This window comes from Balaenoptera ricei, chromosome 4, assembly GCF_028023285.1.
Source record: "Balaenoptera ricei isolate mBalRic1 chromosome 4, mBalRic1.hap2, whole genome shotgun sequence".
NCBI lineage: Eukaryota > Metazoa > Chordata > Mammalia > Artiodactyla > Balaenopteridae > Balaenoptera > Balaenoptera ricei.
The window spans coordinates 103109444-103123097 of record NC_082642.1 but is presented as its reverse complement, the minus strand read 5'-3'; the positions used below and the strand labels follow the sequence as shown (position 1 = coordinate 103123097).

Here is a 13654-nt window from a genome sequence, read left to right as displayed (position 1 = left end):
GATGAGCCAGGATAACTTTCCATCTCAAAATTCTTAACTCGATCACATATGCAAAGTCTTATTTACCATATAAGGTGGCTTATTCACAGACTCTGGGGATGAGGACACGGACATCTCTGGGGGCTCTTATTCAGCCTGCCATACAGTGGATCCTGAAAGGTGCGTTCACACTGGTACTGAGTTTAAAGCAGGCCTGACTTCAAATCCTGGCTTCAGCACCTATTCATTGCCCAACAATTACCCCTTTGAGCTTCTGTCCCCTCATCCACAAAGAAGAATAAAATCTCAAGGTTATCATTATGAGGATTTGTGGCAATATATATAAAATGCCTAACATAGAGTGCACCCTCAGTAAGTGGCAGCCATATTTGTTCAAGGAACTTCCAGATGATTCCCACCAGACAGGAATTCAGTAGAAGACATTCCATTATTAAATTCTATAAGATTTGATAAAGTGACCTCCAATTTCTCTTCTGAGATTGCTAAAATAAAAAGGAATGAAGTAAAGGGGATTTTTCTCCCAGATATAATTGTGTTGTCTACTTCACAGATCCAGAGGCCAGGTAATTGCTTTTCTGGCTTGTCAATAGCTAACAGACCCTGCTTTTTGCCCCCTGTGGTACTGCTATCTGATTGTGTCACCTAGATCTCTGGTTGGGTTTGAGCAGGACTGAGAGCCTGACCTGGTGTGTAATGATTGGCCAGACCAGGCAGCTGAGACCAGCACGGGCTCCCGCCTTCACATCTGTCAACATACCTGGCTGCAAGCAAATTACTGCCCGTGACCACTGTGTGCAGGAGCCAGAGAGACCGGGAAAGGAAACAGAGGGGAACGTCTCAATTTCGTGCTTGGGGGAAAAGTAGAAGCCTGTGTCGATGCTTCTTCCGAACATCCCAGAATCTCCAACAAGGATTGGAACAGTCTCCCGCCACCCCTGCTGAACCAGGAAGGAAGCTGAGGGAAGAATCCAGATCAAGAAGCAGCAATCAAGGTAGGTGATCTGTCTGGTCACAGGCCCTTCTCTGGAGATCACAAAGTAAGCACTTGACCCAACCTTGCAGCCATCATGTCTCGGATGATGTTCATCTGAAGGAGGTGTGGTCGATGTGGGTGTATGTCGGGCAAATCAAATCATTTGTCCTCCAACGTGTTCTGAAAGTGGGTTGTATTTTTCTTCCAGCTCCTCTCTTCTTTGAAAATTGCTGCTGTTCTTCTACATATTTCAAAAGTTTTAGAAAAATCTTTCATTATAAAAAATCCTATTTGTGATTTGTTGAAATTCTTCCATCGGTCGTGGCTCTGCAAACATGGCTTTGTTCCAGAATTTCGTTTGCATGAATTCTTTTCACTTTCAAGATACACCAAAGAGGACAGTTTGCAATTATTCTGAGGAACGCACAGTCCATGAAGAGGCTGTAAACCTCAAAAGACAGGATAGCCCCAGAAGCCATGTGCATTTTTCTGCTTTGGAACCTAGGGAGTTGAAAGTCTTGAAATTGCTGGAGCAGAATCAAGCCTATTTACCTAAGCTTATCACCCCAGGCAGCAGGTCAATCATTTACTGATGCCAGGCTCTTTCCTACCTTTGGTGGAGGACCACTAAAGCCCTTGCCTGATTCGCTCTAAAGAATGGACACAAGGCAACTTAGAAGATACATTTCTCTGAAGCTATAGCCGGTATTCTCTCCAGACCAGAGTACATTTTTACCCTGCCCAGAGTAGTAAATGCCACAGGGTCCCTCCCAGCTCGATAATAAATATGAACAAGATTCACACACAAACTGGGTATCTGATACCACCTCAGGCATAAGAGCTCATGACTTTGGAGAAACTTCTCCTGCTGCTGGAAGTCTATAGGGAAGAAATAGACTAGCTCTAGAATGTTATTATTCTAGGGGGGGATTGAGGTTGTTACATAATCCTCAAAAAACATGGAATTTTCCCCTCCAAGTCTACACATTCCAGAAATATGTTATTCTTAGTGAACATGATCCACTCTTCTTTAGGCCTGAATGTAACGCCTCTAGAAACATTGTCATATTGTCACAGCATATGTCTGTCAGGTCTGTGCAGTGGTTCCTGTTTTTTATAATTATTAGAAGCCTGGTGGTAGGGAGGCCCTATTTTTCTGAACTCCCTTTAGGGAAGGGGCTGGGCCATGTATTTGACCTGGTAATGTTTGACACTATTTTTTGGGGGGCTGTGTTGGGTCTTTGTTTCTGCGCGAGGGCTTTCTCTAGTTGCAAAGAGAGGGGGCTACTCTTCGTTGCGGTGCATGGGCTTCTCATTGCGGTGGCTTCTCTTGTTGCGGAGCACGGGCTCTAGGTGTGCAGGCTTCAGTAGTTGTGGCACATGGGCTCAGTAGTTGTGGCTTGTGGGCTCTAGAGCACAGGCTCAGTAGTGGCACACGGGCTTAGTTGCTCAGTGGCATGTGCGATCTTCCCGGACCAGGGCTCGAACCCATGTCCCCTGCATTGGCAGGCAGATTCTTAACCACTGTGCCACCAGGGAAGTCCCAATGTTTGACACTATTTTTGTCAATCATTTATGGAACTGAAGTGAGTCCCCTCTGGTGAGGTTTGTGGCTGGAAATTTTAAGTGGCTCCGGCAGTTAACTAGAGGCAGGAGTTGAGACCACTGAGAGTGCAGCCCAGGCACAAACCCCATGTGTGATTTTCGATGAATCTGGGGCTAATTCCCAGGAATGTGGTGAAGAATTATGAGAAACTGATAGATTTCTGTGACAATATTAAGCTCAGTAAAATGGTAAGTGTGTATCTGGCCGGTTGCCAGAGAATTCTTGGAGATAACGATGGAGGTGGTTTTGAAGAGGGGGAAGGGTGTCAGTGCATTCAAATGCATTGGCCAGATTTACCCACAGTCCTGTAGGCTGTCTGTCCCACACTAGGTCTTACCTATCCTTTCTGTGCAGCATCTGGCTCGAGGCCAAAACTCTGGTGGCCCCTTGAACGCATACCCAGCTTTTCTTCCCTCTTCATGCATATTGGATGTTAGGTGGAGGGAGATTATTCTTGAGATTGACTAGACTAGATAGACAGTATTATTCCTTTTACATGTAAGGAAGTTAGAACTCAGAAGGTAACTAATTTGCCCAAGTTCACTCAGTCAGAGGCTGAGCCAGGATTCTACTCATTTCTGCCTCATTCCCAACCCATTGGTTTTCCCAAGTGGCCATGGAATTAAGCACATGCAGGAGCTTAAATTGGGTCGTGGGTGGGAATGTCACTGAGGAAAGCAAGGCTGACTAACAAAGTCAGTGGTTCTCCACTGGCCCTTGGATGTGCCATGCCCTGGGCCAGTTGGGTACCACTATAACCAAAAGGCCAGCATTGACTAGACTGGACCTTCTTTGAGGGGAGAAAGGGGAGGAGTGGGTGAGGAACAAAGGGAAGCGTTCCCAGCTCTAGTGGTGGCAGTCACTGGGGTCTTCCCAGTCCCGAATATTTCCTAAGGAAACCCAGGCAATTCTCAGGCTAGATCTCTGCCCCATTCCCTTCCAGAGATTCATGAGCCTCAAGTAAAATACAACATCTGCACAATTTCCAGGGAAAAATGACACCATCTTAATCTTTCTCTGAAAACTGAAGAATTTAATTACTGTTTCACTTCACCTCAGCTAATATCCACTCATCTAAATCCAATGGATTTGGACAGAAAGACGCTTGCACTATTTTTCAGATACATCCTAAAAATTCCACTAGTTGTCTGGCGGACATTCCAAAGCAGCCACAATTCCTGAGCATTTATAAGATCAAGATAAAGGAATGCCATCATGAAATGTGGTTGGCCAAACAACTTTGAACAAAGAGTTTCTTCATTTTTACTGACCCACCTCATACATACCTAAGAGTGTGATAGCAAAGGCATTACAAACAAGGATTGCATCACCAAGTCCACTGAGTGCCCTTTTTTATACAGCTGGCCCCGCATGAACTCTACTCAAATGCTATCATTTTTGTTAACTTAGGATAAACAGGATAAAAAAATGTTTTGTTAGCATTAGGATAAAGAGAAAAGTTGAAGCTGAAATATAAGGACGAATAACAACATTTCACTTTTATCCAGTGCTTCTTAGGACCAGGAATTGAACTATTGCTTTTTTGTCCTCATTTCTTTTTCATTTAATCCCTATAAGAAATTTACAATACTTGCTCAAGTCACAGAGCTAGTGAGATGAGGTGAAATTCGTGTTGGAGCCTATCTGACTCCAAAGCCCATGTTCTCTACACTCCGGGAAAAATACTCACCCAACAGTATCTATACTATTTGTATTTTAAGTGTAAAAGACTAAGGAGTCCTTTCTAAATTATTTGCTTGGATCCTCAGAGTATATATTTATGACACCACCACCCCCATGGTATCCTTGATCCTATACAGGTATAAAAATCTATATCACAGTGGTTTTCCTCTCCTCCAGGAAAGTAACCACAAAACACACACACGCACACGCACAAACAATTGCCCACAGGTTAGCACATTTATCCCTTTCTGAAACTGTAAGAGAAAATTGTTTTTCTCTCCTGGTTCACAAACATTGTTTAGTTTGTTTGATTTTAATGTGACATACAAACAAATTTTTTATGCATTATACCAGGATTTTTTTGATGTTTACTTCTGCAAATTTCTGTCTTTGAGAAAGCTAAGTATGTCAAAACTTTCCAGTATGGTTTTATTTAATCTTCATAAGAGCCCTGTAAGAGAAGTGTCATTTTCTGATGATAGCCTTTGAAATAAGGAACCTGAGACTCATTCAAGGTGTGTCCTCAATATCACTCAGCTGGCACGTCCTAGAGGGTTTGGGACTCCAAATTCTTTGCTCTTTTTTTCTAACACACAAACAGTTCTCTGGATTCCTAAGGCTTAAAAATGGTAAGAATGGGACACACAGCTATTTTCAGAAATTAAAAGTGCCGAATGACTACACAGTCTGTTCTCAGGCTACAGAGATCCACTCAGATAGTGACTGCTTTGGGCTGGGATTCTATCAGGTCAGTATGGTAATGTTGTTACTCTAATTAGATTTTCATTGAGTACTGGAAATGAAGACACTAATTGTTACTTAACAAAATCTGCCTCAAAGGCAAAAACTTTTAAACCCACGTGCCCACGAGCAAAGTAAGATGTCAAAGAAATTCTTGCTTGGAGAAATCAGTGGTAACAAATCACTGTCCCCTAATCTATTCCATTCCTGGGGGACAGTGTATGTGAGTAGGGCTTACAGAGCCCCCGTGGTGTCTCTTGATATACACAAGTCCTCTGTTGGTTAACTCTGTAACCAGATGAATGTCTCACGAGTCAAGCAGTTGCCAAATAGTAGGAAACCTAAGGAGGTTGAGAATCCATCCTAGATGTAGTCCCAATACCTATAGAAGCCAACTAAAGTTACAGGAGGAATTCTTGTGCCCTATGAATTCCATTTCAGTCCTAAAATGCTATGAGGAGTCAGAAAGCCCTGTATCAGCTGTGAATCTGGGTGGGGACTAATTTTTTTACTCCTAATGCTTTACTAGGAACTGCACTTGGTTGGTCACCTGAGTCTCCATCCCATGTGGCAGTCTTGTTGTCCGTGTCCTTGCCTTGGGGTTAATACACATCTTCATCACAACTTTTGTCCTCATTTCTGTGACCTCAGAGGCTCTAAGGATATTGGTGCTGGAGAACCTATAAGCTTTGGGCAATGAGAAAACAGAACGAAACTTCTGCCTCTGCCCTGCACCAGCTTGAAAATTATTTCCCTCCTTTCTACAGTTCCAAGGTCAAGTTTCCCTTGGGAGCAGCTAAGAAACTAAAGGTCACAAAAGCTGGCAATTCACCATGCCTTGGAGGGCTTCCCAGAAAGCAAAAGGAAAATGAGATTGTTTTCACATAAGACCTCTGTATTTGGAGGACAGGATTCAAACAGTTTGAATTTGCAGTTTCACTGTGCACTTAGGTAACCCCCATAAAGTCCAGCGTGGTTTTTTTTTTCCCCTAAAGCCAAAGCAATATCAAAAACCTTTCCTGCAAAGAACTCTAACTAGGCAGAATTCTTTTTTATCATCGCTGGGCTGATGTTTTCAAGGATTCATTTCTTAAAATAAGCCTTATATGGTGCATTTAGCTGGAGCTCTTGTTTATTTCTGGATAATGATGGCTGTCATCCATGGGACCTGCTCTGTGGTGCTCTCATTAGATTTCACAAGGTAAGCAGCTGGAAACTTGGGGTTAGTTTGTGAGCAGGTAGCAAGAAGAGAGAAAACCCAAAGGCCGACCAGAGATGTTGCAGAAAGCAGGCTTCTCTCTGACCAAAGGAAAACCCTTGTCTCAATTCAAAGGAGATGCAACCTCAAGTTCAAACATATGTATTCCACAACACTGAGCTCTGCTTCCTAGACAGGAATCCCGAATATAGGCAAGAACCAATGGCTAACCTTTCCCAAACCTGACCTCTACCAAAATTCATCTCTTTGGAAAATGGAAGTGCCCCTGAGAAGAGGTATTATTATAGAATGTAGTTGTGTTGGTAACTTGCACTCCAACAAATAGAACATAAAACGTAGCCCAGTGTAGGCATCCCGATCCTGACCTCACCAGCGTCTTGCTCTGCGCCTTGGTGCCGGTTTCTAAAGTTCTTGCTGGTGACTCAGTTTCAACTCTTTACCATCTGCATCCTTCCTGTGAAGAACCACAAACATTTGTTAACAGGTCATCTTCACTTCTGCCATAGTCACCCACTCTTTCCCAGAAACATGGTAGGTGCTATTTTTGAAACAGGATTAAATAATCTTAGAGGTCTTACATTTATCAAGCGAGCCAAACCACAACCTCCTTAGAGTCCCATGTTTGGGTCTCTTTGTGTGTATAAATACACTTCTAATTATTTGTAGAGTACTCTGATGATTACGAGTTCTCAATAAATATTCCTTGGTGATAATAAATTAGTAATTGACTGTAAATTGAGTAGAAAAAAAGTGATTTATTAAAAAAAAAAAAAAAAAGACTTTGGAATTTCCAGGGATGACTAGCAAACTAGAAGTATTCACTGTGGTGCGGAGGGAATGGTGCATCTCTGACCTCCTGCCCCTTCCTACCCCACCTCAGCTGCCTGCCCAGGGTTGCTCACCCATTGCTGACTGAGTGCCTGTGCTCATGTCCCTTCTTGTAAGCTTCATGAAAGGCTATTTGTAATGAAGAGAAGGCATAACGAGGAAGAAGAATGCATCAAAGATCTTCCCCGAGGCCCCAAACTGAAAGGGCAATTTTCTTTAGAGAGGCTCTCACTTCGCTCTTATATTCTGCAGAGATGAATGATCATCAGGATGACTGACAGAATTATGACGTTCCATTCCAAGCACTGATATTTTTATTTTTAACCTCAGGTTAGTTTACTCTGCTCTCCTTTTCCTATAAAAAGGAAAGAATAACGTTGCTCACTGTGACATTGTATGAGAGAAAGCTGCCCAGGGCAGTACTGTTCAAAGGAAACTGCTAATTGCACCAAGCGCCAAGGCATGACGGGAAGTTCTCATAAAGAAAATGTGTAGCATCCTGGCACACACCAGTTCACTTCATCGCCACAGACCATGCCCAGGGAGCTCTAAGGCCCTGAAGAACCAGTCTCATAGGTAATGGCAAAGAACCTCTGGTCCAACAAGAAAAGCACTCAAAGAAATTGGGCATCAGTGGTCTGATGTTTCAGTAGCAGTCAGAGACTGCATCATCTTGCTGCCCATTTTTGTTCCTTTTTAAAGATGAGAGAGGGAAAGACAACATTAATTATAATCACTAAGGGTTATCTGGCAATTTTCCAGGTGATGAGGGAATGACTTGAATTCAGTCAGAATAGACCAATTTCCTGACAGCATCCTCAAGTGACTTTCTATTGTACTCAGCAAAAATCTTACTGAGTTTTCACATTTCTCAGTTTTGAGTCTATTCCTAATATCTAATTGACTTCTTAGGTAGTCTTTTGGGGAGAGGGGTGTGTAACACAATAAATAATGCTTACCTGATAGTCTACATACTGGCTACACTTACTTTCTAGAAGCCACAAAACAAACCACGGAAAGTCACCCTTGGGTTGCCCACCATATACATTCAGCTAAGGCAGGTTAGGAACAGAATAGACTTATGATTCAACCATGAACTACCTTTTAGTGAGGCCAGAGAATCAAAATGGCCTATGGTTCCAACAATCATTATCAGTGTCAAATTTTGGCTCAATGTAGACCTCAATGTACTCCCATCAAGTTAAAAATAAATAAATAAAACAGGCAAGGTGCTGAAATATGGGACAATGTCATGTATTCTCTAATGTTAATGACCAAGTGGCCAAACACCAGTTGGCGCCTTCATAGCATTTTTTACAGGGTCAGTGAGCACACCTTGCTTCTTGAATTGAACTGAATTCCTAATATTGAACTAGATTCTCTAGCCCTGCCAGTTTTCTAGCAGGAGGAAAAGTGTTTCAGAGCATGAGGCAATATGGAACTCTGTTTTCCTACTTTCAAAAAGCCATGTGGCCACATATACACTTACCTCTAGTCCTCATTCTACCCCATGAGTATCCCATCTGTGCCTGAGAGTCTGCTAGACAGTGAAGGTAAGGAAGGGCGTAGCCAGCAGAGACTTTCCAGAAGATGCAGGGACTGTTCCTGATAATACTGTTTTTCACTGTGCATTACCTGAAAGGGAAAAGGCAACATTTTGAACAGAGGAGACTTTCATGCCATAAATCTTCAGGCATTTGTAGGCACCAAGTGTTTTACTGTAATTGCAGTGGAACAAAAATAATTTACACGTTTTGTGTGTGTGTGTGTGTGTGTGTGTGTGTACAATGTATGGAAAGAATTTTAATATGAGAAAGGCATTAGATTAATTTTGTGAAAAGACAAATCTTTTGTCTGGTCTATTTCTGGGTGTGGGTTCCACGAAATCTAGATACTTGCTTAATTTCTGGAATTAATTAGCAAATGTCTGTCCAAATCATGGGCCTTAAAGACTTCCATTGATAGTACACCCCCTTCTTTAAAATTGCTACAACACATTTTGATCATTTTTAGAAAAGGCAAACTACAAGAACTTTTGCCATGTAAAAACTTTTTTGAGATATCTAAATGAATGTCAGGATCAGTTAATAATACTGGACTTCAGATGTCTTCAAGTAACTCTTGGCATGCTAAAGCTTATATCCCATTACCATCTTATTTTACATGATCTTATAAGTAAGATTAACTAATGAAATTCAAGTAAACTGATAGATTGATACAGTGGCCTGAGCATTATTTGGCTACATGTATGCTTAGCCCACTCTCCAGACATATTTTTTTCTTCTACAGACAGGCACTCTGATTATGTCGTAATCTTTGGCTGTTCTCCAGAGAGGAGGGTCACAATATTTCTCCTTTAAACCACTATCTGATACACCTCCAACTGGGATACTACTATTTTCACATGCACTTATCTCAGAAGCTATGAGTTCCCACTTGACCCAAGCCAAGGTCATAATGGCATGTTGGAATCAAATATTTTCCATTGTTCTACCATAGATCCAATAAAAAGACATTTATGGAGTGCCTAATGTACACTTGACACTGTGCTAAGCACTACAGATACAGAGATGAGTAGCTCACAGTTCTGCCCAGAGAAGACCAGCATCTCGTAGAGCAGATGAACTAGTGAAGGAGCCAAGGCAGCATGGTGTGAAGCTGTAAGGACAGTGGCAACTGAACACAACACAGAAAAGTTCTAGATAGCTGCTCAGGAAGATTTTCAGAGGAGTTGAGGTCCAAGTGGTGTTTTAAAGAAAAGGAATTAGAATTTGCATCCTTCTTTTTTAAGAATTCAGACTTTGAAGAGAAAGCTGCCTCCTTTCCGGAATTTGTCTGAATATCTTAAAGAAGAGAAAGTACAGGAGTGGAGACAGTTGTAGTAGGCATGGCTGAGCAAGTTCTGATTGCACAGAGAAGGAAGGTAAGAGGGTCCAGAGGGAGCCTTCTAATTAAAAGATAAGAACTCGAACTTTACCCTGAATCAGAGCCTGTACCTAATTCTCAGCTCTTGAACCTGGAGCCTTAACTTAGAATCATTCTGTGCGGTCCAGGCCCCACGTGTTCTCGCAAACCCTGGGGACTTTTGCCTGGTGAACAGTAGTGTTATAAATCTGAGCTCTACTCAGTTATGATTTGAACTTCATTTATCCTGGGAGAAACTTTTAGGAAGAACAAAGAGCCAAGCACTGTAGAAATGGCAGTGAGGGTTCTGACTTCAGCAAGCAGGCACCATTTAGCAAGCTCAGGGTTAAAGAATAGGGATGACCCACCTGGCACCCAGCCCAACAGCCTCCATTAACATCCAAATCCAACTCCGACTTGAATACCACACATTTTAAGCAGGATACAAGCCGGAAGGGCAAGCTTAGTAGCTTTCACCCTAGCCTGGTTGGAAATCCTTCTTAAGTTGGCTTAGGTAAATATTTAGTATGTAAGTGAAAACTTTTACCACCTTAAACAATTGGCCTGTTTCCTGAAGTTGGGCCAAGAGATTGTTGAGTTGTCGGATTCTTTTTAGAAACTCAGATTATAAATCAAACTTCTGATGGACCAACTTTCATGTTGGTTTCATTCTTTCATCCACTGAAATAAAGAATGTAAGTAAAAGCTAATTAGAGTAGATTTGATTACATAAGTACTTAAAACTTCTTTTACAAATATTATATGCAAAGGTAAAAATAGAAACAGTGACCCAGGGAAGTATATTTGCAACATAAATAACAGGCAAAATATGACTATCCTTAAAGAGTATTTGCAGATCCATACCTGCTCTAGGGAATACTCCAGTTGAAAGTTGGGCAGAAAATGAATTGGCAATTCACAAAAGAAGAAAGGCAAATGACCTATAATCATATGAAGAGCTGTTTAGCCACACCAAAAAAGAAATAAAAGTAAATTTAAACAGTGAGATAACATTTCCATTTTATAAGATTGGCAAAAATTGGGTAACACCGGGTGTCAGAGAGCGTGGGAGACAGGCACATTCACACACTGCAATGGTGGAAGTGTGAATTGTTGCAACCACTTTTTTTTTTTTTAATTTTGTTCATTTATTTATTTATTTTTGGCTGCGTTGGGTCTTTGTTGCTATGCACGGGCAGAAATTGAGACACAGATGTAGAGAACAAATGTATGGACACCAAGGGGGGAAAGCAGCGGGGGGGTGGGGGTGGGGGTGTGATGATTTTGGCAATTGGGGTTGACATGTATACATTGATGTGTATAAAATTGATGACTAATAAGAACCTGCTGTATAAAAATAAATAAAATAAAATTCAATTAAAAAAAAATAAATTTAAAAAACTCCTTTGCATTTTTACAAAAAAAAAAAAAAAAATCACTGTATGATATTCAAAGATGTTGGAGAAACTCCTTCAAAGTTCTGAGGAGACATGATTTCAACCCGGAATTCTATACCCAACCAAACTATAAATCAGGGTTAGAGCTGGAATTCTATACCCTACCAAACTATAAATCTGGACACTTTCTGGTAGATACAGACTCTGAAATGTTAACTTCTATGCACAATTTTTTAAACAAGGGCAAAACCCTAGTTCACTTGATAAACTTTCTGCATCATGTAAGACAATGATGTTTAATCATTTTACTACTATGAGTTTATTTCCATGAATATTAAAGAGCTGGAGTATAGCAAGCTCTTACATTCATGTATGTTATTTAGAACAAAGGTATTGTAGGTATTTACATATAAAAAATTTTTAAAAAAATATAATATATGAATACAGCAGGATTGTGATGATAGTGCATGAATGACTGACATTTTGCTAAAGTAAATGACTTAATGTATTATCTCTTCCAAATATACTTAGATTTTAAAAGAAAAGACTTAAAGAACACTGCAGAGCCAAAAGCAAGAACTCATCAGCCACAGCAATGCCAGGGCAGAGGAGCCTAGGGACCATTATTTGGTGACCCACCCCTGAAGGTGGCTGAGTTTCCATTGCTTAGATTCCATATCCATCGCCCTCCCCACGGAAGCTTCTGACTCTTTTGGGTCCCCAGGTAACCCCTCCAGCAGGGAAGAGAATGTGAGGACCAGTTGAACTGAGTGTTCTCATTTGCCCACAAGTTCCATTTGTCCTTATAAAGTAATGCATTTAGCAATATGACTTACATGCCAATATCTTTATTTTTACTTCCTCCTCTTTCCCTCTAATTTTTTAATCTTCTTAGATTGCATCTTTCTGTGTAATCTCAAATCTCATTTGGAGTGAGGAAGAGTTTATCTAAATAATACTAGTCACACTAATCTCGGTTTCTTGTGAGATTCACAGCCTCCAGAGCCTGATCACCTACGGGCACATGGACACACTGGAGCTTCTGGTCCTATAGTCAGGGTTCTTGGTGCCACAAACAGACAGTAACTCTGAAGCTCTAAGCAGAAAAGGAATTTATTGGAAGTATGTCAGATAGTTCACAGAATGGCTAGGAAGGCTGGAGAGAAGCACAGGGAGGAAACAGAGGGGGCAAAACAGAGCCAAGATGGCACCCCAGGACAGTCTGTTCAAGATGCTGATACTGGTGTTGTCACCACACAAGCCCGCTACAGTTCCACCAGCCGCACCTGGACTCTACCTTCCATCAGAGGCACCGAACATAATCTCTAAAGGCCCTGGACATTTGCATGCCTCAGTGAAGACTCAAAGTCTTAGGCAGATGTAGCTGATAGCCTGAGCTGCCTGTGATCTAGAGAAGGAAACCTCTGGCCCTTGGGGCCTGGGTCTCCTTACAGAAATTCCCTGACATAGGAAGCAGGGCAGGCAAACATCGGGAAAGTCCAGTTCACTTGGTGACCTTCTGTGGCTCTACCAGAGCAGGCTTCCATGCTCCTCTTTATTGTTACCTCATTGCTCTCATTAAACTGAGCAGTTTGCAAATCAGGATATTTATGTTGGATTAATTATATTTACATAATATGTACTTTCTACTTCTTTCAAAGTCAGACTTTAAACATAAGTTTCTCATTTAAAATTTTAGTGTCTATTTATTTGTACTTCTAAATAAACCTGGACAAGGCTGAGGAGTCTTCCCTGTTAAATTCTATTGGAACTTAAGTTGCAGATTACCTGTGAGTTTCTTTCATTTTAAAAAAATCCATTCTGAGGATAAATTCAGAGAGGCTGAATGGTCTAATGCAATCAACCACAAACAGTGTAAGATGCTTATTTTATAAATTCTTGAAGATTTTAAACTGTGCTAGTACAAATACACTGAACTGCTTAACTTAAGAACCCAATAGATGTTGCTGGTAAATTCTAGTAAAAAACAATCTGTGGGGAAACAAACACATCTGATTTAGTGATGTATGAAAGATGATGTCAGTAAGTATAAAAAATAATTAATGTCAACTGTTGATACTCTTTGTACTAAATTATATTCCTAAGCAAGATTTTTATGTTTTATTGGGTCTGACTTCACACTGCCCTATTACAATAACATTCCCAATGTTTAGTTTAGTCTCCTTTACATTTACAACATCCTGGAGGGTGGTGGTGTTAAATTTAATTTGTCAACCTATGTTAATTTTACAAGGATCCAGATCAAACTGCTGTATAAACAAGAACTGCCTTGCAGAGGATTT

The 13654-nt window shown here is 41.1% G+C and overlaps 1 protein-coding gene across 9 annotated transcripts in view; it reads left to right on the top strand.

Moving 5' to 3' along the window:
• The first annotated feature begins 761 nt into the window (after positions 1-761).
• PHLDB2 (pleckstrin homology like domain family B member 2) overlaps positions 762-13654 on the top strand; it is a 229704-nt gene continuing 216811 nt past the window's right edge. For 6 of the 9 annotated variants that reach the window (XM_059921178.1, XM_059921180.1, XM_059921173.1 and 3 more), the window contains exon 1: positions 762-992. The gene's annotated coding sequence lies outside the window, so the exon portion shown is untranslated. The remainder of the gene's footprint in view (positions 993-13654) is intronic. The other 3 variants (XM_059921182.1, XM_059921183.1, XM_059921179.1) reach the window with 1 other exon arrangement.